General features: G+C 39.2%; 1 protein-coding gene across 5 annotated transcripts in view; it reads right to left on the bottom strand.

The window, feature by feature from the left end:
- Positions 1-27,179, bottom strand: part of LOC129727508 (connectin-like) — a 507,752-nt gene that overhangs the window by 87,624 nt on the left and 392,949 nt on the right. The gene's annotated exons all lie outside the window — the stretch shown is intronic.

The following is a 27,179-nucleotide window of genomic DNA, read 5'->3' as shown; positions in this document are numbered from 1 at the left end:
TCCATTCTACTCGGTCGTGGGCTACTCGTCGCCAATTTACTAGACGTCTCGATATTCGCAGATCCGCTTCAACCTGGTCAAGCCATCTAGCATGTAGGGCCCCTCTATTCCTGGTGCCGGTGGGGTTCTTGAAGAGAACCGATTTTACCGCGTTGTCATCCAGCATCCTCACGACATACCCGGCCCATCGTAGCCTCCCGACCTTCGTCAGGTGTGCAATGGAAATCTCTCCAAGTAGTGTCTGTAGCTCGTGGTTCATACGCCTACGCCACTCTCCGCTTTCGGTTTGTACTCCACCAAATATTGTCCGCAACACTTTCCGTTCAAATACGGCCAGTGCGCGTATGTCCTCTGTGAGCAGCGTCACGGTATCGAGTCCATAGAGTACTATGGGTCTAATAAGGGTATTGTACATCGTCAGTTTCGTGCGGCGGAGTATGCTCATGGATCGAAGCGTCCTGCGAAGGGCAAAGTAGGCTCGATTTCCAGCTTGAATACGTCGTTGGACCTCCTTACCTGTGTTATTGTCGGCGGTTACCAGAGATCCCAAGTATACGAACTCCTCCACCACTTCGAGTTCGTCGCCGTCCATGACCACCGTCCGTGGGAGGCGAATGTTAGCTTCTTTCGAGCCTCTTTCTATCATTTACTTGGTTTTCGACGCATTTATTTCTAGTCCAACTCTTCTAGCTTCCACTTTTAGTCTGGCGTAGATTGCCTCCGCCGTCGCTGAGCTCTTGTAATAATGTCCAGGTCGTCTGCGAAGCCCATGAGTTGACTACTTTTGCTGAAAATCGTGCCTCTCGTTTCGATGCCCGCCCGTCGGATTACAACCTCAAGGGCAATGTTGAACAGTGTGCAGGATAATCCATCTCCTTGTCTCAACCCTCTGCGCGCTTCGAAGGGGTTCGAGAGTGTCCCCGACACGCACACGTTACACATCACTCGGTCTAAAGTAGCTTTGATAAGTCGTATAAGTTTATCCGGAAAACCGTAGTCGTGCATTATTTGCCATAGCTGGTCTCGATCGACTGTATCATACGCTGCTTTGAAGTCCACGAAAACATGATGTGTGGGCACGTTGTACTCCCGGCATTTCTGAAGGATCTGCCGGAGAGTGAAAATTTGATCCGTAGTAGCGCGTGCTTGTGTGAAGCCCGCTTGATACTGCCCTACGAATTCTTTCGCTAAAGGAGATAGACGGCGGAGTAGGATCTGGGAGAGGACTTTGTAGGCAGCGTTGATCAGCGTAATGCCGCGGTACCGGTCTGGTAGAACTGGGCCTTGCCTCCACGGACTTTCCACACTTTCTCACCTTTGCGACAGATCTCCTTCAGAGCCACGATGCCGAATTTGCGGGGTTCTAGCTGCCCGAGCAGCACCCTTTCTCCGTCCACAAAATTTACCGACTCGTAGTTCCAGGTACCGAGTTTCCACTCGTGGTCCGTTTTTCGTTGCCTAGGTCCATACCGAATGTTCCGAGTTATATTTTCTTGAATGTTCGTAGTGTAATTGTTCAGGTAGGTTGCCTTACTAGGGCTACACTACCGAGTCTCGTGATGGGGCTGCCATCTTGGGTGTAGCGTTCGAGACAACACGTTTCTTTATTCAGCCGCCCGCTCCGGGTCAGACACTGTTATGAGCCGCCGCTAACCTGAGAGACGCTCAAAAAGGCTGAGCTTTCCTCCGAGGAGGTCAGCCCACCTCCCCCTTCCCTGTCAGCATACGACCAAGGTCCCACCACGGGTTGGTTACAGTGAAGAGTGAAACACAGCCATCAGAAGAAAAATCGAACATCTTACTAATTGTCATACTGGGCACAATCATAATTTCACACGCGAATGTTCCATGCATTCAGAATACTTGAAAAACTCAGATATGCATCACATTCGGAATATATTTAGTTGTTTTAAACTTGTGTCACACCTATATGATGATTCAAAAAAAATGTTTATACACATGGAGAGGGTTCAACTATAATGTTCCAAGCAATCTACCAAAATCTTGGGCAAATCCAGAATGTAGTCTTCAACGAAGGGAGGAATGGCAACTTTGAACAGCTTGGTGACATCGATTGTACAATACCAAACAGCAAACAAGAAACTGTAACATTTAGTAGGTTATAATGTTCAACATATATTGGTATATCTTTGAAACACACAACTTTGTAGAAGACACGAAATAGATAGCACAAATCGAGTTATTGTCAAAGCATATTAAAAAATCATCCTTTTTTGTACACACCTAGAGCACAAAATATCAAAAAATAGCAGACGAAGCCTGCATAGAATGAAATATGATCATAATCACTCTACGAAATCACTTTGAACGTTTGTCCCATACAGTATTTTCATTGCCTAAGTTTTGTTTCAAAAACAGCCTTACTCAACGTTTTCGATGACAATACACGTCAAAACGTTGACCAGATTACTGATCACTACATACCTTTTTTTTTATTCTCGCTTATTTTCCGTCGGTCTAGTTCCGCCACTGTTGTGGCCAATCACCGACGCCCAGGGAGACGACTCCACACCCAGGACCCTAACTCACGACCCGTTTATTATTAACGGACCGGCGCCAACGGCTTTACTTCCTCATGCGATGGAAGGCGTGATCCCAGAGATTTTTCGCCTCAGAAAATCTCCCGGTGTCGGCTAGGATTGAATCTAGACCAGTTAGGTTGGTTGTGAGTGGATCACGACACCTCACAACCATCGACACCTATGTCAGCGGTGGGATTCGAACCCAGGCGTCGAGCGTGGTTGGCGGAGACGTTACCAACCACACTAGGCCCCCGCTCTCACTACATACCTTTTCCAAATTTGAAATGCTGTATCATCTATTGCATTGTTCTAATAATTAAATTTTATTTTCATGTATTAATTTTGCTAAAATAAATAAATAAAAAATATAAAGTTGAAAAATCATCCCCATCAGAATTAGCAATATCCTCCTAATTAATATCTAGCCTGTATTTTGCATCACCGCAGAGCTCATTAGGTGGCTTGTCTCGCAAACTGCTTATAACTGGATCTGTTGATTCCAGAAAACGGTGTAATAAATCAACATTTAATGCTGTTTGGTGTGGTCTAATCTGTATCTATGAAGATAATATGAGTATTCATGTTCAGCTCGTAAACAAATACCCAGCCGTAAAAATACTCACCTTCATTGACGAGTAATGGAAGATACACAGTTTACGGCTGGGTATTCGTATACGAGCTCGATGTGAAGACCCCTAATAATTATTTTTCGTTTTCAGATATTTCAGCAAGTTCACCATACCTCTTGATGACTTTGTTCCGGCTTTCTTGTGCCTTCTCGGATAGCTGGCCAATAGAAACTAGGAAATGCCTACTAGATTTACAGTACTAAAAACAGATCGATACAGTGAGATCGATTCTTTGCGTGAATTTGTCCAATGCTATTATTAATTTAAGTTTTTGGGGAGCTGCGTAGCCGCAAGGTTACAGAGTCCGCTTTGTCAAGCGGATGGTCGTGGGTTCGAATCTTAGTAGAACCAGGCCATCCGATGTCAAAAAGGACTTAAGCAGGGTTTTATTCTCAGGCTCCCCACCAGTTACCCTTCCTTTACGCTGAAATCTACAATACCTTTGCGTGACTTCCTCTTAACAAAAAATAAGTCCCTCTTATCAATACAACTGGCCAGAAGGACGCACGACGAAACTTCTCCAGGGAATTATAATTGGTGATATTTGGCAAGAGCAACGAGTATCGGTATAGTAGAACAGAAAGCGTGTAAGGAAGAGTATCACATTACACACAAGCACTGATGAACAATAATTATAAGCATGCCACTTCTCAATAGCGGTATTGCCATTAACAGAAGTGCGGGATACAGCAGACACCCGGGCATATCTCACAATAGATCTACGATTCTGGTCGCAGTGAGGAAGTCCATACAGGAGAAAAAATTAAAGTTTATGACATATTCGCCCTGCAATTGCACTATGAACTGTCTTTTTGAATTTCATATCAGGCAATGAAGATACTGAAAGGGACAAACGATCAAAGTGATTTCGTAGAGTGATTATGATAATATTTCATTCTATGCAGATTTCGTCTGCTAGTTATTGCTTTTTTGTGTTCTTGGTGTGTACAAAAAATGATAATTTTTGATATTCTTTGGCAATAACTCGGTTTGTGTGGAAGCTATCTATTTTGTGTCTTCTACAAAGTTGTGTGTTTCAATGATATACAAATAGATGCTGAACATTATTACCTTCTAAATGTTACAGTTTTTTGTATATTTGAAAAAAACTAATTTAAAAAACAAGTCTGATAAGGAACGTTATATATCCAAAACAAGAAGAGTTAGAAGAAAACTGTCTTGGATAAAGTTTTTTGTAAGATCTTTATCTATAACTTTGCTGAAGACACCATTTCTCTAAAGTGTAAGGCTAAAAAGTTAGATTTTGCTGCGCCACTAGCGGTTGAGTATCGAACTAAGTTTTTTTTCATGATTTGAGCCTTTTTATATCAAAGTATCATCTGAAGATAGTATGTCAATAAAACCATTATTTGGATAGCAAATGAATTAAGTTCACGTTTTTGAGCCCTCGTACCACTGTGCAACGGACCAAGTGCTTCACCGAAAAGTGCGGCAGTCTATCGGACTGTCTAGCTAAAATAATAGCGATCTAAATTGTGAAGTGAGGCTTCCGTGGCAGCAGCCTGACCAAGGACGCATTGGAAAATTGGAATAGTCACTGCAATATCGGAAAACGATTAGTGAGAGCAGTTAGATCCCCACGCGTCAAAATTTCTGAGAGGAGGCCAATTGGGACAGCACAAGAGAGACCGTGCCCAATAGTAAGATCAGAGAACAGATCAGTCACATGTAGACCCGAGAAGCACCGATTCACCGCACGTGGCCTTTCGCTAGAAAATCGCGTTTGAGATTATTAAGATCCCGAACGCAGTCCTCGTGGTCCATCCGTCATCTTGATCATCGGCTTCTCCGTCCAACGTTTCAATGATTGGATGTTTATGAGCATGCAACGTGCTTCATATGATGGCAGAGGAAATGATGTCCAACCTAATTTACGAAGAGCATACAATAGAAATTGCTTTTGTACTGATTCTATTCTTTCTTCGTGCGTGATTGTATAGGGAGACCATACAACGCTGCAGTATTCCAGTATTGATCTTACATAAGCTATATATAATGTTTTGATGCTATACGGATCCTGAAAGTTGTAACAAAACCGCGTTATAAATCCAAGAATGTTATTAGCTTTGTGGATTATTGTGTTGTAATGGTCATTGAAGACTAACTGGAGTCTAAGACAACTCCTAGGTCCCTAAGTCTTTCACAATTTGCTACAGTTTGGTTTCCTAATGATATTGTAAAGTTTGGTGTTGTTCTTTTTCGACAGAATGATATGTGGTTGCATTTTTTTACATTCAACTCAATTAAACTTTTTTTACACCATGCGTAGAAAATGTATACTTCATTCTGGAATACATTGATGTCTTCTTCATTTCTTATTTCCATAAAGAGCTTCATATCGTCGGCATAAATTAACTCTTTTAGTTTTTTGAGAACAAAGGAAATATCGTTAACGTACAAGATGAAAAGAAGAGTTTCTAAATGAGAGCCTTGGGGTACATCAGAAGTGACTAGAATCGGATTTCAGTTTTGTCCGTTAAATTTAACTATTTGTTGGCGATTGATTAAATATGATTCGAGCCACTCCAGGAGTTCTGGCTCAAGTCCTATTTTTTGCAATTTGAGAAGTAGCATTGGTATGTCTATGCAATCAAATGCCTTACTAAAATCTGTGTAAAGAGCTTGCATTCAATGAATAATTTATAAATTCAAGTAAATTGGTCGATGTTAAACGGCCTGTTGGCGCAGCGAATTTAAAAGGCGCAGCTACTGGTATCGAAGCTATATTTTGCGTTGTTTCAATCTACAAGAAATTTTAATGCTTTTTCGTCTAAATTTAATTTTAAATAACTTACAATTCAGTGGCTATTATATTCGTTGCAGGCCTTTTTTCTCGGCTGGCCAACTTGGGTTAGGTTAAGTCTTCCTTTAAAGTGCATAAATAGTAAGCTTAATACACAATCTATCACGAAATATTACCTCCAATTTAATAATACAATTCTAAATATTCACTTCAATTTTAAATATTCACTAATACAATTTCTAATTAAACAATTTGGACAATCGGTTCAGTCGGTCGGTTGCGCGTGTGCTTTCTCCAATGACTCAGCTCAAAAAGGGCCCTCCAGAGTGACAGGACGTCTTACTTACAGTCAGACGGCAAGGTTGTCGGTTTGCTGGGAACTCGACGTCCCTGTGGTAACATCGCACAGTAACGTCCCTGTGTTAACACGGCCCTTGAAGAAGCCATGATGCTTCTCAGTCATTCGGTTTTTAATTTGGAAAAGTAGTTTTTCATTTACAATTGCTTCGAATAGTTTAGGAATGCAAGAGATTAGGGCTTTTCCACGATAATTACGTATGTCGGGTTTCCGGCCTGATTTGAAAATAGGCACTAGAAACGAGCTTTTCCATTTTAATGGGAAGCATCCATATTCCAGTGACATGTTGAAGAGCCAGAAAAAACGAGCAGTAAGTTCCGTTGCAAGATTTTTCATAAATATTGGCGGAATCCCGTCAGGTCCAGGACCTCTTGAGGCATCTAAGCTATTCTACGCCTGAAAAATATCCTGCACATAAATTTGGTTTACACCAATATCTCTCGAGAAGTTTGGATAAAATGCAAAATAATCGCGGTCGCGTTCCTCTTCAGAAAATGTTGTATAGATTTCTTGGAAAAATTTCGCAAAAAGATTGCGAATCCTTTCCGAGTTATCCCCGACATTTTCGTCAAGATGTATTATAGAGGTAAAATTGTCAGATTTTAGTTTAGTTATCACCTAACTATAGAAATTCTTCGGACAGGATTTTATTTTAAGTTCAGTTTTGCATTATATTCATCAAACGCATTACTGATGGCAAGATTAAGTTGATCACAATTATCTAAATAGACTGCTAAATTTTCACTACTGTTGTGTCTTTTATAGGTTTTACGTGCTTTTTGTTTACGGTTTTTCAAATTTTTAATATGACTATTATACCAGACAGGATTTTTGTATTTCCAGTACGTCTCCTTTTCTTCAGGGGTATTTCCTGTTTAATTATATCAAATGAAACTTCATAAAAAGTATCTACCGCCACGTCGACATTTTCTCGATTCTTAAGAATAAATTGTCAGTTAACACTGTTTAATTTATTGCGAATATTTTCATAATTTCCCTTTCCATATTCAAAGACTTCCTCGTATTCATAGTCGTTGAGTCTTTGGTGCGCATGTATAAATAAAGAGTATTCGATTGCCGTGGGATACACCTCATTTTTCCATAGAGGATTTAATGGTTCAGTCACACAGAAACCATCATAAATGTTCGTAAATAGAAAGTCTAAGTAACAGTTCTGTTGATTTTTGATGTGGTTGATTTGGTTCAGTCCGAAATTTGCGGTTTTGTCAAAAATAAGTTGCAGTGTTTCATTGTCCCCAACGATTGGAAGAAGAATACTTTCATTTTCTGAGTCCTTCATGAAATCTGCATGACATTAATTAAAGTCTCCATAAATATGGATTTTAACCTCGGGAGGAAGCTGTGGCAAAATCTGTTCAGTAATTTTAAAGAAGGTTTCATAAGTGGTTTTGTGAGCATGGTCAGGAGGGAAATACACTGAAGCAAACACGTGTATTTCACCTGCTATGTGTGATTTAACCCACACATGCTCAAATTCTTTAACTTTTGTTGTTTTGATAATTTCTGAACTATAGTTAGATGAAACAGCTATCTGTACTCCGCCGCCTGACTTCTTTTGGGACTCAACAAAATTTCTATCATCTCTAACCAAAAAATTCTTTTTCTTTTTTTATACTTTCATCCCAGCTGGTTTCAGTTGCCAGAATAATAGAAAAGGATGCGCTAAGTAAATTGTTATAAATTTCCTCCATTTTGTCGCGCTTTCCATGCGATTGAAATTTTGACAATAAATCAAAATTTCATTCGCATTCTGTTTTAGTGAGGAAATTTTGGGAAATTGGTCGATTGACTGAGAATTGTTTACCTCTTTCTCATCGAAAGGAGTTATTATTTCCGAAAATTCGGACTATAAAATTTGTCTGCACTTTCTCTTGCGCGTTGCAGGGATTGAATCCTCTGGTTATTCAGGTGTCTACTATAAGAATTAAGGTCTTCGGAAGCCACCTGTTTCGGTACGCCAAATTCTTCATGTACCTCGAAGAAAAATTTCCTGAGCTCATCCGCAGCCACTGGTAGTCCCTCTGATGCCAAAGTAATTTGTATGCTGGTTTTCGTCATACCGTCGTAGCAAACCGTTGGGTCTTTGTCATGCATGTACGCAAGGTAGAGACGAACGAGGTGCATAATGTCCGGATATCGTATACGCGCCGTCATTTCTGACGCCCGTCTCCAACAGTTGATTGTAAGAACATGATACAAATCCAACGCGCCGTTTTTGTGGTATAATGAACTATTTAATCAATTGTGCCTGCCATGCTGTCATACCTACTGTAGGTGAAATGACGACTGACCTTCCGATTCCGCCTGGAGTGGGTTGTTTTTCGACTGGTGAGTTTTCATGTCAATTAATGTAAAAAATCGTTAATCATCAGGGTCCGTATCGATGTTTTTCCTACAATAGGCTTTGCTGAATGCCGGTGTATGCAACACGACCATAATCGTGTACGAGGGTCTTCCAAAACTGACGTCCAGTAGTATGAAGACCCCTCAGAAATAATTATTAGTTCTAGGAAACAGTTTGTTATTGGATAAACAGTGTCTTAAACAAAAGTAAGCGTTTAGTATCTATGCCAAATGGAATAAAATATAACAAGAAGAGCTCTTAGAAAGGGAACATGACCAACTAATCTTTAATTGAACAATGTTCCCATTTGAAATATTATGTCACAAACAATAACATTAAAATTATATTTTATATTGTTTCTCAAAAATGATGACACATTATAGGTTGGCAAAAAACTATTCAAAGACAACTACAGACTTTCAATAATTCATTTCATGATGACTCGGAAATTCGAATATATCTGAAATTGAAACATATGAACTTAATTCCCAGCAATGATTCATTACTGAAATCTTGGGTTTATGAAAAATGAAAATAATTTTCTCTCGTTAGCGGTCCGTCCTACAGTTGTAATATGTTCGACAACTTTATGTCAATTGATGATATAAACAACTTTCCCGAAGCAACAAAATGGCTAGCACCATTTATTCAGAAGATAGATGTCAGCGCCGTCTGTAGAAAAAAATTAAAGCTGCCTGAATACATTTTTCAAAAAGATGTTTTTATAGTGAACCACATTGCCGAAGATATGAACACTGTGGAAACAACTGTTAAGGAGTTATGAGGTTATGTCGCGCTAACGGACCAATTTGCCCCTATGTGCTACCGTACAATTATTCGGTAAGTTGATTTAGGTTGATTGTTGGGTTCCTCCTTGGGACACCCGAATGCGGCCGTGATCGGTTGGAGACTGATCTCACCGTCGTTGGTGAATCTAACGATGAGTTGACGATAATTCTTCTCGGTGATAGGAATCGATAGTGCGATATCGATATGCACTCCGACAGCATCCCAGATTGTGTAGCGTGTAACAGTGGCTGCATACGTTCACTTGGGTTGCTTGGTAGCAAGGTGGAATGATAGTACCTTCCGACACCTACCCATTATATTTCCCAGCCAAATAGCTGCTATAACTACACGCAAAAGTTAAACTAATTACTTGGAGAGTATTTAGAAAATATTTTCCTTCGTGTAACAAATCTATTACTTTACAAGTAATAAAATTCTTCTCCTGTTGAGTAACAACCCTTACTCTCATATAATTTGCACATGTTGTAAGATCTCGAGTATCTAATAATAACCGTTACAACTATTTGCAAAACTTTAACTCACTACTTGAAAAGGTAAATGAAGAATTATTCTCATCTCCAGTCGATTTACAACACACACTGTCGTGACTTGAATGAATTAGATCGCTGCATCAATACAAACACAGCAGATGATGTCTCGCTTACACATGCAACGCGCCTCTTGCTTGTATGTTGATGTTCCCCTGCAAAAATGCATACAGCCATCGCAACTAACTAACGAGTTTCGTATTTGTATGTCATGTCGTCTGCATGTAAAGAAACTAGCTCTCTCTACGCGTTTTATTTTTAAAACCGTCTGATAGCGGGAATCGTCGCTGAGTTACGCATATTAGATTTCAATAGGGCCAGTTCAAAATGATTGATTATGTTACAAATACAGCGCGTTGGATTTGTATCATGCTCCTAGCAATAATTTATAACAATAACAGAAAAAACACCCAAAAAAAAATTCTGAGTGAAAATGACAAAATATTCAAACGTCCATAAGTTTTTGTTTTTCATTTTACCATCACCAAATTTTGACAGATATTAATAAATATTGTCGTCTTCAATGTGTGGAAAAAATAGATTTTTAAATAAGGTACTTTATGAGATATTTTAGATTTTGTGACAATTTGGAATATTTGGCCCGGAAAAAAAATAATTTTACAGTGTATATATTTTTTTAGAATCGCAATTTTATTACCTACAACTTTGCTGAAGACACCATTTCAACCAAACAAGTCGATTTCGATTATTTCATTCATCAGTCACATTTTTGGATAGGCCTTTTTGAAACAGCATTCGTGAGTCTACATGAAGACTTGATAGTATAGAATGACCTCTTTATCAACTGGAAACAACTGTGCAAAGTTTCAGTGAAATCGTAAATGGTCGATCAGAATCGATTTGCGAAGTAGCGTGGACTTGCTCATGTGCCCTAAGCCACCGGATGTAGGAAATATTCCTGAGTTCTTGCATGTGAAGGTGGATCTTGGGCAGCTCTAAGGGCTGAAATTTTTCAAAACCACTGCCAAAGGAGGTGTCTCCAGAAAATTCAGGTTGATTTTCGCTGGTAAATTTAGCCAGAAAGGCAACAGATTTGCAGCTCTAGACAAAAAAAAACAAGATTGTTGTCACAACCAGGACAATAAACCTGAAAATGTATAGAAAAGAGTGCCTACAGCTTCTCGGATAAGCTGGTCTAAACTTCTTGGCAAGCGGCTTCCAAAGGTGCTTCAGTGGTACCGTGACTATGGCGTCGATTACATTGAAAAAGATCTCAATTCTTGAAATGAAGGAATCGTGGAAGAAAATGAAAGATTGACCAACAGAGAGTCAAAATTCAGACGGAAGATATCCGAACAAAAGTAAGAAAATGTTAAATGTTTTCAACATTTAGAATATTTAGGCGGGGGCCTAGCGTGGTTGGTAACGTCTCGAATCCCAACGCTGACATAGGTGTCGGTGGTTGTGGGGTGGCGTGATCCACTCACAACCAACCCAACTGGTTTAGATTCAATCCTAGCCGACACCGGGAGATTTTCTGAGGCGAAAAATCTCTGGGATCACGCCTTCCATCGCATGAGGAAACAAAGCCGCTGGCGCGCCAGTCCGTTAATAAACGGGTCGTGAGTTAGGGTCCTGGGTGGAGTCGCCTCCCTGGGCGTCGGTGATTGGCACAACAACAGTGGCGAAACTAGACCGACGAAAATTAAGCGAGAATAAAAAAAATTAGAATTTTTGAAGAGATATTAATTGCGATGAAATTTTTCGTTAAAAATTTTCTAGTAGAAAATATTCCAAATTTAGTTGCGGACTGAAATGGGGCAAGCGGTGCAAATTGTTGAACCTATACATAAAAAGTAACCATACGAAGAAATTCTTTTTGGAAGTTCATCCAATTGAATAAACTTTCGTGGGAAAGATGTATTATTGTAAACGAAAGATGCAAAGAAGATGCAAAAAAGAAACCCGAACTTTTCTGTTTGATCGGTGGCTCGAAAAATAGGAATGTCGCCCGGATTCTTCCAAAAGTCAAAGCAACGCTCCAGAACGAATTCATACAAAAACCAAAAAATCCCAACCACAACGATAAACAGGCGGCAAAATCACGTGCTTGAAAACTGTATTTCAAATATTTGACGAGGCTAGAATAGAAATGCCAAGTCCGAATATTTTACGACAAACAAGTTGACGAAATTCCCCAAAACATATCTTGTTTGGCAAGCAATCTGTACCAGTGGCAGGAAAAGTCAATCTTTCATCACCACAGGCTCAATCAACAGGGAAATTAACCAGAAAGAGTGCCGGCAAGGACGGTTGCTGCCTTTCATCGAAAGTCGCATTGAAAATTCTTCGTTTTGGTTCAATCTATGGCATCATGTCACTATGCTGAAATCACGATGAAGTGGTATAGAGTCAATAAAGTCAATAAACTTTCCAATCCTCCCGATTGTCCTTACGCACTACCGAGCTTTGAGTTCTAATGAAGCGGTGAAGTGGGAAGAAATTTGGGGTTGAAAATGCCACACATTTTAGACAAATTTCTACCAGCGCTGGCGTAAATGTCGCTGAGGAATCTTCCCAAGTTGGTAAGGCTTGAGATTTTTTTTAATGAATCCAGAATGATGATGCTTTGAATGTGTGAACATCGTTTACAAAACTAATTTTATGATTTAATAGGAATATTTTTATTCAAATCGACACGATTTTATCCGTCCCAGAAAACAATTAAATATATAATAAGGGTTGAGCTGCTGCTCATAGCAAGTCCGTCCCATTTGCAGTTTGGTGCTGACGAGAAAACAGCAGTTGGAAATCGTAACACTTTAGGTGAAATTTTGCACTCAAATGCTTTTTCAATCAAGACCATCAACAGAGTGGTCCCCGTGGTGCTGTGGTTAGCGATGTCGGTCGGCTAGCTTTCCCACACGGTTGTGATATCGGGTTCGATTCCCGATCAGGTCGAGGATCTTTTCGAGCTGGAAATTTTCTCGACTTAGCACTGGGGCACGGTGTATCGTTGTACTTATCCTACACATGCAAAATGTGCCGAAAACAATATCGATAACGAATTCTCTCAACTAATTTAGTTGATCGAGACCGCATTAGCCCCCCAGGCTAGCGTGCGATATTGTTGTGTTGTCATCAACAGAATTTAGTACTGCAATGACAATCTAACACTTTTGCATCATAAAACTTGCATTGACACCGAAATTTGATTCAAATTTGTTGAAAACCATAAGCTGGGACTCACATGCGATTACTTTTACGGTACGTAGCCAGAATGATAGCAAGTCAGTCCCATAGCCAGCTACGACCGGTGATGAAAAACAAAATACTGCAAATCGATGGCGGTGCTATAGCTTGCGATTGGAATGAATCCATCGCTGGTCAATTCATAAATGACCTTCTCTCGTGCTTCATTGAACAAGTTTTTTGTAAGAAGCATAACACAATGTACCAACTGCACCACTCAAAAGAAAATTAGATTTTGTTTTTACATTTGATACTACTGATAAATTCAAAGTCAGTTTAGGTGTAGGAACTTGTTTCAAATTTTCCTGAGAGCGGTCACACGTTCGTGACGGCGGACAGCTTCCACGTAGCAGTGGCAGAAAATATAAAAGAACACCTATAGCTTAGGAAAATGTTTGTTCCGTTAAAAAACAGCTAAGTAGCGTACCGAAGTATTTGATATGACTGACAAAAACTTCAAAACGAAATTCACGATAATAATTGAACAATTCTTAACCACGTATTTACATAAAATACGGAAAAAATACGAAAAGTAGTATTTAGTAAAGAATGCTTCAACTAACAATACAGTGACACCCCCAAAGCGTTCACTGTCAACAAACAGCAGCTGAAGAAGCTACTGGTGGAAACCTTGTCTTGAAGAAAACATCGTACTATCAGCTAGAGCCACACGATGTAGAACACGTAAAATTCAATCAAACCTCCTATCGAATATCACTTGGTACATCCAATTCTAAACCTGAAGACCGATCACTTCTGCTATGGGACAAACCGACTTGCTATTTTTTCATAGTTCCTCAGAACAAAGTATTCAAAAATATTTGTTTTATCGAAAGTAGATATAAAAAGGAATTGATTCCATAAATAAACTCAAAATTGATAAAAATGCAATTGGGACGGACTTGCCATGAGCGGCAGTGCGGTGTGATTTGAACCTGAATCCAAATCCCAATTGAAGCATTTCTTGCGTTTTCAGCAACGGTATAATTGTATCAAGTTCATGATTACATATGCGTACGTGCAGTTAACTAGTCCGTTATGAAGCAGAGTTTTGTGCAAGAATTCCTGCTATAATTAGCAGAATACTCGCCGTGCATCTCATGCACTACAGAGATCCACTACATTCTTTCATGGAGCGAAGGATTTCCGCCTGAGCTCAGCAATTTGCTTGAACATACAATGATTTGCTAATATAAGCAATAGGCAGTTTGGCATCTGCTGTCCCGGTAATTCGAGCCAGCTGGCGTACGCAATATTGGCTACAACCGTGTATAGACTGCAGAATCCGATCCGGATTGGCTTGGAGAAAATAGTACTGCGCATCTACTATTAGAATCAAGTCCGGAAGCCGAACCGGAAATCCTATCCTGCCTCTATCGCTGCCGTAACATTATGCCTGTGGTTGATTGCCACTCGAGCCTGGGAAGATGTCGATAGAGGCAGTCCGGGAATGATAGATTCTTAGAAACCAAGTGGAAAGCACAGCTTATGGCTCTTCTCTTCTTCACTCCACACAATCATCAAGTATTGTTCGGACAATATTGCAGCTGCGGTAGAGTACCTAGCATCTATCACCAGCTGGACGCCGCCAATTGAAATTCCACATAAATCATACCGGTTTGATGACTATATATTTGCTTTCACGATTCGTTTCCTTCCATACCTACCTACTGTAGTATAAGCTCAATAAAGAGAAAAGACTGACAAAGAAACCGGCCATCTTCAATCAAGATAGTATCCTCGCCAGCACGGGGAAAGGAAGGACCACTGCGGCAATGCCAATCAAAGGCGCGCGGAGGAAAAACAAGGCACAAACCGCATGCCGTCAACAGCAGCAGCAGCAGTAGCAGATGGCGCTCACACTCTCGGCCTGCCTACACGGTGCGGTACGACCGACCTGTTTGCAGTCCGGTCCGATCGGGCGCCAATGATGAATTATTTTCTGCCTGCGCCCAACGGCGAAAAGTTCGGCCGGTCGTGTCGGTTAACAACCCGAAACGCCGAAAACGGAAGCGCAAAGTGAATTCTGGAAATGTTGCACGCGTCGCTTGTCCGCGATGATTTATTGGCGGACATCCATTATATCATTGTTTGGCAGTTAAAGTATACGCGGCCAACGAACGTTCAATACTGTGTGCAAGCGGAAAAGTTAGGCTGCAAGGCAAGTCGCGACCGTTTTTGGCAACTCTGGGGGGTAGCGGTGTTTTTTTTTTTTGGTTTTGTTTGCGATACCGACCGGTCGTTTTCCTATGGCGATGGGGTTCGCTTTTGTCGGAAAAATTCATTTAGTTTGGTTGTTTTTCTTTATTTTTTGTTGTGGTTCCGAGGTTGTATCGGTTGTCGCGTATTTGGACAGAACATTGGCGGCAGCGATCAATGAAGTTTTTGTTGGGAATTATGGAAGACAAAGTTATTCTGTTTTTTTTCTGACACACATTCGCTTCCGTTGAGCGTCCGGCTCGAACAGGTAGCCCCTACCTAGGTCAATTAAATCAGTTTGCGATAGCCATTTTCGTCAAAAAGGATAGGAAGCAATTCATCTTTTCGGCAATTAAAATCCGTTGAACAAATAAAACACTTATGAAATGATAGTTCCCAGAATAGAGACAAGTTCGTTACTAGTGCTTATCTCTAAAACTGGTTGGAAATGTTTAAACTATCAGAATTCTTATTGAACTAAATTTTTTTTAACTGTAATTAAATTCAACTGATGATAGTTAAATTTAATAAAATAACTCGAATTCGAATAAAGTCAAATCTAGCTTCCCTTAAGGCTCTCAATCAGCACTTCTTCTCTTTCGTATATTAACGGCGATTTCTTCCTTAGCAGCAACTAACCGTGTTGATGTTCCTCGATACTTCCAACATTTCCATCACTATTTTACCTGTAGAGCTCGAATACCATACGATAAAAGTATTCTTTTGAGCTTATCTACGAATTTTCATATCAGCAGAACTGCTGCAAGTAATCATTGGGCGATGTAATCAGGAGAATGTTGTGGATGAGGCATGTGTTTTCCATTCGAGCGTTTCTATGTAAGTTATTACGACTTTGGCAGTATGAGGCCGAGCATTATCATGTCAAGAATCCACGTTTCTTGTTTTTGAATCATCCTTAAAGCATGCTAATGAATGGTAACAGGTAACACAGAAAATTGTAATTTGATAGTTCTTACTAATGTACTATTGAAAATTATCAAGCCTTGTTGGCACGCCGATTTCGATCTCTGATTAGTCGCTCAATGCTTACTTTCTTTAGCGCGGTCGAGAGAATTATATACCTAGCAAACTGGGCATGCACACTTTAAGCTATATAAGAACCTGCCTCTGCTGGAATGAATCATTTAACTAGAAGATGGCGATTAAAGTGGTTCTAAGTAAGTAGCAGCGGGTAGCAACAGCAGTAACGGGTACTAGCAGCGGTAGCTACAGTGGGTATTACCAGCGGTAGTAGTAGCAGCAATAGTGGTGGAGCGTAAGTGCAGCAGCGGTGTTCGGAAGCGGCAGCATCAACAGTAAATACATCGGTTAGTAGTTATCGATTCGGTATTGCCTTTATAAAGAAAAGATTTATAATTAGCAGAGTTAGCCCTAAAGTAAGCGGAACGAATCAGATATCAACTAATTGTTTTGATTGCAAGGTTCATTTAATTGTGGATACACGGTTTTTATTAATTTTATTTTATTTTGTCTATTATTCTCGCAGTTTCATTTCATTTTGTTTTACGCAGAAATGAATAAATGAAGGATGAAAATTAAATTGCGTGCGAAGCTTTCCGTTCAAATAGAAACAAAAGAATACAAATCAAGAAGAACAAGTTTTGGTATCAAAACGTTTTTTTTTTGCAAGCAAACAATGAATCTATTCGGGAAAGTGATTCCAATATTAGAGGACCTACTTTTAATATGTGTACAATATTAGATATGACAAGAAAAATTTATTTTAGGGAAGCCAGCACAGCATTTCCTCTGATTAACGATATATAAAATTCAACAAATTAAAATATCTGTAAGTTTTGAATCGCCAGAGTTTCATCCCAAAAGTCCAAGCGAAAGTATAAAAAAACGTTTCTTCAACTCAAATGAATTACAAACAGGTCAACATCGTCTATTCCTAATCAACCATAGAGAGCAACGAGGAAGTTGATTTTCTCTTTTATAAACTTTGCAGCAGACAGTTTGTGTACGCTACCAGATAACAAATAATACACATCAAAGGGTGAATTTGGTTAAGCTGCCAGGCAGCCCCTTGCTTTCACATTTACCATTTCAAAGATCTTCCGGAAAGTATTTAACTTTTTATCGTGGTTTTCTTCGAAATCATCCAAATGCTTGGAACACTCGCTTTCACTAAAACATATGAAAAAGAACAGACAACAAGTGCTCTAGATTTAACCAAAAAAAAAAAAAAAAAGAAAAGAGATAGGCCTGCAAAGCCCAAGCGGAATAACGCACCAGCCCCGTAGCCGTACGTATATGAAACCTACTTACGGCAACCAGTTTCGCTTGATAGCGGAGGGCGCCGGTAAAATCGCTATACAAACCCGACCATATCAAAGGAAGCACCGGTAGAAGCAAAGCACTGTCAGCAATATTGGTTCGAAGTGGTTTTACATTATGCGTTCCATTAATGTGAAACGGTTTTGATTGTTGTGCAGCGAAAGAATACTGAAAGCCAGCGCGGCGCAACTTCCACAGCAACGCCTGAAACAGGTCTGAAGCACTCTTTTGTGCATTTATGATAAAAAGTTCCGTTCTCCAGTTTATCACTGAAGATCAGTTTTAATTCGAATTTTATAGAACAAAAAATATTTTCTTTGATCTAAATACGACTTCGGCAGGTTTCTGCAGCAGTTCGACACTCTGTATCCCCTTACAAGAGCTACTAAATAGTTTTTCGAAATTTCACACGATGCAAACCCTAAATTGAAATAATGTTATGTTAAAGTTGTTTTACTTTTCAACGATAGAACTTCATGATAACAATGAAAAAACGGTCATATTCCTTAGCAGTTCTTCTTCGACAGAGGGATGTCGTTCAACTCTGCGGACGTTAGCTAACCCCCGCTCATATTTTAGAAAAAAATCTGTCAATTTGGTGATTTCGGTTTGGATAAAGTTGCGCATTTAAATTACCAGAAGGCGCCTAGGTTTATTTTTAACTTTTTCTAGAATGGAAAAATAGTTGAAAATTTTCTATTGAAAAGCAAAATCATACTGATTCGATCAGCAAACTATAAATAAAATCTTTGTTTGTTGATAACTCACAGAAACATATTTTCATGAAAAAATCAAATTTATCAAACCTAGTATTAATATATTTCAAAAAACAACCGACTTCTGTGATATCTTCTACATCAGTATCAGAATTTTCTTGACGAATCTCGCCGTCCCAACAGGTCAACAAGCTAGCATGAGTTTAAAATATTTTGATGTCTCGAAGGTAATTTTTTTCTAGAAAGTTCATAACAACCTGTTTCAACAGGCAATTTATGAGGATAATTTATAAGAAAATTTTTCAGAACTGATGTCTTGAAGTAAAACATGCTGGTACAGAAAACAGCACATTTGATAGAGCTTACACGCACCGCACGCTTAACCAAGTCGAGCCGAAAGCGAGCATCAAGCAATCGGTGTTTTATGCTCGTCTTCGACTCGGCACGCAACAAATGAAGAACAGTACCACACATTGGGATGCCGAAAGAAACTCCTCTGAGTAAACTAACAGTCGATAAAAAGTATATAGGTCATGAGGCGTAGATAACTAGGGTTGGTCACAAACCGCTTTGACGCGTTAGTGGTTTTATTGGGGCTCTCTTAGCTGCGTGAAAATGTCCAATTTGTGCTAAATAATTGTCAATCGCGGGCAGTTTTACTCTTTTCAAACAACTCAAAAAAAACTGATGACTGAAGCGCATCGAGAGTTAAAAAAAAGTTTACGGAAATGTTTCTTTGGTTGCTTTAAAGACAGTAATTTCGAAGTCAACAACTGTCTATGTGAAAGGGGGGCCAGACACCTTCGAAGATGCAAATTTGGAGGAATTGCTCTATATGACTTTATATTACAAATATAAAAAAATGGCTGAACAACCTGCCAACCTGCCAATTATAACTAGAATCTTACTTCATAAAGTATCTTAAAAACTAAAGGCAATTTTTATCCTCGCTGCGCTTAAAACTAATATGCTTATAACTTATTGGTGATTTGTTGCTGGGGGAAACATGATGTTCTTTAAACAGCCAAACAATGATGAGCAGCTTAGGTGTTATGTTCTGCCAAACCATGATACGAACTGGGAAATAGGGTTCCTCGGGCCTTTAGTTGCTGGTATCATGCGGGGTCTAGTTGCGGGGTCTAGTTAACTCCTATTCGTAAATGCGGTAATTTAAATAACGTAGAGAACTACTGGGGTGTATCAGCTGTCCGTCACGTTATCTCTGACTATCAACTTGGATTCGTGAAAAAAGTAGGAGGTTGTATCCCGGACACGACCGCATAACCGACGTAGAACTACGCACAGTATTTTTTTTTCCTGTTGGGTACATTTTCCACTGCGACCAGAGATTTGATCTTTTGTGGCGGGCCCCTATTTGATGTAAGCCTTATCAGGGTGTCGTACCACTATTAGGTTGAATGGTTTCCCCTTGCTGAATATAGGCATCGTCCCAATAAGGTATTATTGAACGAATAAAGTTCACTGCCTTATTGGGAGAAGTCATCCAGATATCTAATGGTTGTATTAGGTGTTTATCAAAGAACTGCTTCCTCTTTTGAGAGAGTGCTTCACAGTCACATAATAAATGTTCCGATGTTTCTTTATCTAGGTTACAAAAGCGACAGGCATCATTTTGCAATTTACCTATCTGTTTAAAGTGATATTTACTTGGGCAGTGTCCCGTTACAAGGCCACTGAAGGTACAAGGAAGGTACAATCGCTGGGTTACTGTTTATTGGGGTGCAATTAATTTTTTCGATTGTCGAGCTGAATTATTGTTTTTCCAAATGTTTTCTAGCATTGATTGTTCCCACTTCTTGAGTTCCATTTTGAGGGCACATTCTGAGATCCCACAAAACGGTTCTGGCCCAATGAACAACTGCATTGATCCATTTCTCGCCAACAGATCAGCTTTTTCATTCCCTTCAATGCCGCAATGCCCAGGTACCCAGAATAAGTTTACTTTACTATTTCTAGCCACCTGCTGTAGCAATTGAATACAATACCATACTAATTTCGAAGAACAGGAAACGGATTTCAGTGTTTTTAGTGCAGCTTGACTATCCGAAAAAATGCATATATTTGTATGTCTATAGTTACGTCGTAAGCAAATTGTAGCGCATTTAATTATTGCCTGTATTTCTGCTTGAAATACTGTTCTCCACTCTCCCATAGGTATTGATAGATTGACTCCAGGGCCTGCCACCCCAGCGCCAACCCTATTGTTTAACCTGGAGCCATCCGTGTAGAACACTATTGAGCCTGGTTGAATGCTAGGCCCACCTGATTCCCATTCAGTGCGACTTGGCTCAGTCACTTGGAATAGTCGTTCAAAGTTGTACTGCCTATCCATCCAGTCTTCCTGAGATAACATTGCACTGATTTTGAAATTTTCAAGTATACTGAGGTGTCCCCTAAGGTCTCCTTCAAGGAGCTTTTTTGTTCTTTGTAGCCTTAGTGCGCTTTTTTTTTGCTTCTAATTGTACAAATAGATGCAATGGAAGTAAGCTTAACATAGCATCTAGTGCCTTTGAAGGAGTACTTCGAATTGCTCCAGTGATGGAAATTGTGGCAAGTCTTTGCAACTTTTCCAGCTTCTTTTGAGCATACCTGACATTTGTTTTTGGCCACCATACTAAGGACGCATATGTTATTCTGGGTCTAACGATAGCTGTATAGATCCAATAGATCATCTTTGGCTTCAATCCCCATTTGTTACCAAAGGTTTTTTTACTGATCCATAAGGACCTTTAGCCTTGTATATTATTTTTTCCATATGTAAGCTCCAGTTTAATTTGCTGTCTAGAGTTACTCCTAAGTAGTTGACTTCTTGAGAAAGTTCTAATTTCGTTCCATTGAGACATAAGTCAGTAATTTTGATTTTTTTCCTGCGTGTAAATACAATAACGTTAGTTTTCTTTGGATGTATCGTAAGTCCCTCTTTTTTGCACCACATTGTAGTTAAATTTAGAGCATCTTGGAGTCTATCTCTGATTACATGCTCATATTTTCCACGAACTATAACTACTATATCGTCCGCAAAACCAATTACTTCGTAACCCTGTGATTCTAGTTGTGTCAACAGTTCATCAACCACTAATGACCACAACAGGGGTGAGTGAACCCCTCCCTGTGGGCATCCTCTTGCAGTCCTTACTGTGACTGTTGAGCCTCCATGATTGCAAGTTATTTCTCTTTTTTGTAACATTTCAAATATCCAGTCAACGATAGTTTTGTCGAAGTTACGTTTTATCATAACTCCTTTCATTGAATTATAGGATGCATTATCAAAAGCGCCTTCGATGTCTAGAAATTCTGCTAGCATAATTTCTTTGGCTTCGAATGTTTTTTTCAATTTTTGTTACTAGTGCATGAAGTGCTGTTACTGTGGATTTGTTATGCTGATAAGCAAATTGATATTTATTCAAAGGTTTTGGCTTCAGATATTCTGACTTTATATAGTCATCGATGAGTTTTTCCATCAATTTCAACATGAATGACGAAAAGCTAATTGGTCTAAACGGTTTTGTCCTTTTTATTAGCTTTCGGAATAAAGACAACACGAACTTGGCGCCAGCTTTTTGGAATATATTTTAACCTTAAGCTTGCTTTGAACATCTCAGTTAAGCAAGAGGTTAAGCTTCCTTTGCCCTCTTGAATCATGATAGGACGGATTTCGTCAGAACCTGGTGATTTATATGGTGCAAACGAATTTATTGATCATTCAACTCTCGCGTGAGTAAAAATACGACTTGCTAGATCTTGCGAATGCTCTCTGGTCATATTTTGCCCAGCTGCACCTACAATTTCATTGGGGTCATTGGAATTAATTATGCTGGTCGTTTCTGATCCAGTGTATGATTCGAACGAAGCCGCGCTTTCGCTCACGACTGGTGAGGATCCTGGGAAGTGTACCTCCATCATTAGGCTCAAAGTTTCTGTGGCGGTGGGAGTGAAAGCTCCGCTGTTATATTTCAAAGTGCCTAAGGCATTATAATGATCTTGTGAAAGAACTTTTTGTAACCCAGCAACCACTGGAGTACTCTCGATATTTTCGCATGTGTGCCTCCAGTTTTAACGTTTAGATTTCCTTATTTCTTTGTTGTACGTAGTAAGAGGTGTTCTATATGCATCCCACTGTGAGGTGCGCTTTGCGCGATTAAACTCTTTTCGTGCCTGCTTCCTTAAATTATCTAGTCTGGTGTTCCACCATGGAACATCCCTGTTTGTTGATCGAATCCTGATCGGACAACGCACAGTATATTAAGGAAGGACCCTACTCTGGAAAGTTGGAAAATAATGAATTTTTGTGATAATTGGAAAATTGGATGTTTAGAGAAAGGTGAAGTGTTTGGGCATTTCGGCTATTGATTAAGGTATATTTGAAGATGTATTATGTACCGTGCGGCAAATATAGTGAGTATTACGCTATTGGCAGTGTTTTTCTCGAAACCATGTTTTTTTCAACTAGTGGTAAGTTTTTCTCAGCATCTACAAACCGATTTGGCTGAAATTTTACAAGCAGCTGTAAAAAAATTTCAGCCAAATTGGCGCAGTGGATGCTGAGAAAAACGCCCCACCTGTACTGCTACGCTGTAGCTCACTAGTTATACTATTCTGTCGACCTTTTTAGGGAAAGGCAGCGAGCGACCAATCAGAGGACGTAATTTTCGTTTCAACTAGGCTTGACAATTATCAATAGTACAATAGTTCACGCAATCAATCAAACAATTTTCTACATTTGGGTGGATGCGTGGATAATTTTCCAATCAATTGCTGCAAAAATGAAAGAAATCGGTTGAAAACAAACCGATTTATAAGCATTTAAAAAGGGACAATTTTCGTCCCCTTTTCGTTAATAGTTTTCCTATTTACATCCCTATGTGGTAGGCTAAAGAAAAACGTAGTTCTACGTCAAAAAGATCGACAGTCTCAAACCGCATGTGCTTTGTGACTAATGTTTTGAAACGTACTGAGAAACGTTAGTAGGTTGATGCAAAATACATCGATTTTCCAAAGCATTCGACAAGGTTCCGCACATGTTAGTTGTATTGAAAATGAAACGACTTGGGCTGCCCGATTAAATAATCAATTGGCTATTACCATATCTGACGGATCGAACAGCCTCTGTTAATGACCTAGGAAGCCATTCCTACTGTTTTCCCATACCTTCTGGAGTACCTCGAGGAAGCATATTGGGACCGCTTATTTTCGAATTTTTTTGTGAATGACATCTGCGACTCCATCGCCTCCGAAAAAATATTATATGTCGATGATCTCCAAATCTTTCGCACTATTGAGTCTGTTTCTGACAGCAATCTCAAGTAACAATTTATGTTTTATGATACTCTTGGAGACTCTCTGAAAACTCATTTTGTACTTGTAGTATGCTTTGAAACCTGAAATGTTACTTATTAAATTCGAATTAAAAAAAAGCCAAAAGCAGAGCCAAAAAACAGAGCTCCACTGAATGACAAACATGATGAACATGACAAACTACTACTATTACTGCTATGTTATGTCCGGCGGTCGCACCAGCTGATAGTGAAATGATTTGTTTTTGCAGAAACAGTCTCTTGTATAGCCCAAAAAGATGTTGTAAGAGGCTATTAATGTTGGCAACCAGCGGAAAAGGACCAATTACACTCTTTCATTCCCAACAATATAAGCCCGTATGTGAACAGATAGCAGAAAATGAAGCACACTCTCAGTTACGCAACATTTGATAAGGCTGTTGCATACTGCTGACAGATATGGGGGTGGAGTTCAAATTGCTGCATTAGTCAAATTTGCAACCATATTTCTTGAAGCGTTCCAACATTTTGAATAAAGTGTATTCAATAAAATATCTTTAAAATTTTGTGCAAATGAGGAGTTGTAGACAGTAAAAAAATCTAAATTCTACACGTAACGTAGAATTCCAGTTACTTCTGACGTGAACCACGATTTTGTTTCAAAACTATGTGCAATATCATTTAATTTTGCGTGGAATATTATGGAATTTTATATCATAAGCAAATGAGGCAATTTACTTCGTTTTCCTACTGTGAAGTGCTACTGAGTGTTTATTTGCTTACATAAAAACGAAATTACTATATAGGAATGGAACGACAACTATGCGATGCCAACAAGTTTTAACAGTCAGAGGGTGCAGGCAGACGTAAAAATCATTTCACTTCTTTTTCAAGCGTATAACGAGAAATTATTAAATGTTTGATCATTTATTTGTTTTGTCCTCAAAAGGACAATTGCAATTCTATTTTTATTCGGATATGATGCTGATCGTATCTCTGTGCTTCCCTGAAAGTGAGAATAAGCTATTTTAAAAAACACAGTGGATGCTGTTTGCACGATGACAAACTAGACACGGTCGGCAGAACATAATGGCCAGGATCAAAAAAGCATGTATTGTTTCCGAAACAAGTCCAGGGTGACTTGTGACCGTTTGTATCCCACCATCTGCTAGAATAAATTTTTTTTTAAGTTGAAAGTAAGCTCGGCCGCTGCCACTGTCGCTACCGCTTCCGATGCTGCTACCAGCTGCATATAAATTAGGATCGTCTTTCCTACCACCCATAAGTAAAATGATTAGTTTGAGCAGAACCAGGCTTTTGTATAGCCCAAAATGTTCATTTTTGGTTAACACTTACAGTACTGACAGAACCGAGAAAAAATTTTCCTGCTATTCCGAAAAATGTCAACCGAATTTCATCTAACTCATTTTAGAAGATCACAAATTGATCACAGTTTTTGAGACTGTAGGGGAAATTACAAAATTTTCTGTTGTTCTGGAATTATTGAGGGGAACTGAGGGGTAAGTACCTTTCCACGGATACAAGGTAGAAGTGTCAACTAAGTATAACATTTCGTCAACCGTGCTAGGGAAAGCAAATATTAGGCGACCATTGGCAGAGATATATCGAAAAAAAAAGACTTATCTTTCATTTCTGCAACTATCGGGATCTAGAACGTTTCGGGATCTAGAAGGTGTTGGCTCTACTGACCTTCCACAGACCCTTTACAGAATGACTGAATACTTGCAGTACATTCCGGAGTAATTTTCCATTCGGTAAGCTCCGCCTCAGTAAGCTCGGTAAGCTCGCCCTAATTAGAATCTTAGAGACATTATTGTTATTTTCAGACTTTCAATTCATTTGATACATTCATATCAAAAAAGTTGACCAGTAGTTAATAGCTTGTTATATTTATTGACTAGAGGAGTGCCGAATAGTAAAATTAATAAATCTTACCATAAATACGTACCAAACTATAACCTATGTATGTACCAAAATATTTCCTAAAATTTTATGACAAATTATTAAACTTGTGATAAATAATGTGTCAATCGATCACCTTCGCAAATGCAACACTAAGAAAAAAAAACTAAGATATGATGATTATGATAAATATTATATATTAAAAAATAATATGATATGATAATGATAAATTAAAAAATTAAAAAATAAGCAAAAAAAAAACATTTATTTGCAATGCATTTGCTCCCTTTACAGTAGAAGCAGCAGTACTGTCTGTCCACTCGGACCTGCACGCAAGCTTTCATGCAAGCCTTAATGTGGGAAGCAAATGACGCTCCTTTTGAATGTCACTTTCTATGTATTAAGTACAATTCTGGAAATGACAAAAGGATCACTTTTCAACTATCTCCCGCATGTGCACTATACTATTTTTAGCAGCATCGTTTTAGTGTTCACTTCCACTATCACACGTGATTCCGTAGTCCCAATTACACCACTTAAATTAGTTTTTCTACGAGCAGGATTGACACTGCAATTGGCGACCAATCATAGGCAGAAGTCACCTCAAAAGCTCAAGCCAAAAAATATGAAAGATTATAGCTTTTCAACCATTTTGGTGTCCCGAGCCACTTTTTTCAGATACTTAAATAAGTTTCCTCGTAAACATAACGTCAAAGCGACGAACCCAGCGAGCAATCTGCGAACTCTCACGTAAGATGACGTGTTTTGGTAATGGCTAGGGGCACCAAAATTCATAAGAATGGTTGAATAGCTATGTTCTGTAATTTTTTTCCCATTTTTAGCTTTAGGAGTGCATTTTTTTCATTTTGTCGAGCAGGGGAGTTGCCTTGCTTATTTTAGCAGTGAGTGACCATCGTTTTTGGAAGCAGACATCACCATTTTCTTCCACAATAACAGTCAAAACGGACTGCATCAGGATAATCACAAATATAACTAAAGAGTTTGACAAATGACGTTTTACGCTATTCTACGTCAGCCATGTGATCGTGTCTTGGATAGCACTCTTTGCGTTTTGTATGTCTTCTTCTGTTGATGCTTTATTAATTTTATTTGTAATAGTTTTCATTTTCTAAAAAAATCCGTTACGATGAAAGTGTTCGTCTTTTAAGGCTATCTTCAACTTAAAAAGTTTTTCATATGAAAAGAACTGCTAATCAGCCGAACCAAGTGCCATCGAACGGAACGAGAAATACTCGGATGGCGAAATATTTGGGTAATATAGTGGGTGTGGTGGGACGTCTCATTTGAACAAATCCATGTAAGTTGTAACGGCCAGTGTTATGAAAATGACTACAAGACAATGACAGCAAATTTTCAACTGATCCGGCTCTCATTGTATTGCACAGCTCTCTCTGCACCCCACACGTTCGGTGAACAGTCCGACAGCAACTGACGACAGCACACATGCAACTCCATTCGGACTGTTATTTTTCATCTTCATATGTCTGTTGGTATTTCCAAGCTGTCGCGAATGACA

Source organism: Wyeomyia smithii, chromosome 3 (assembly GCF_029784165.1).
Source record: "Wyeomyia smithii strain HCP4-BCI-WySm-NY-G18 chromosome 3, ASM2978416v1, whole genome shotgun sequence".
Taxonomy (NCBI): Eukaryota; Metazoa; Arthropoda; class Insecta; order Diptera; family Culicidae; genus Wyeomyia; species Wyeomyia smithii.
Note: the sequence above shows the minus strand (reverse complement) of the source record. Positions and strands in the feature narration are given on the sequence as shown.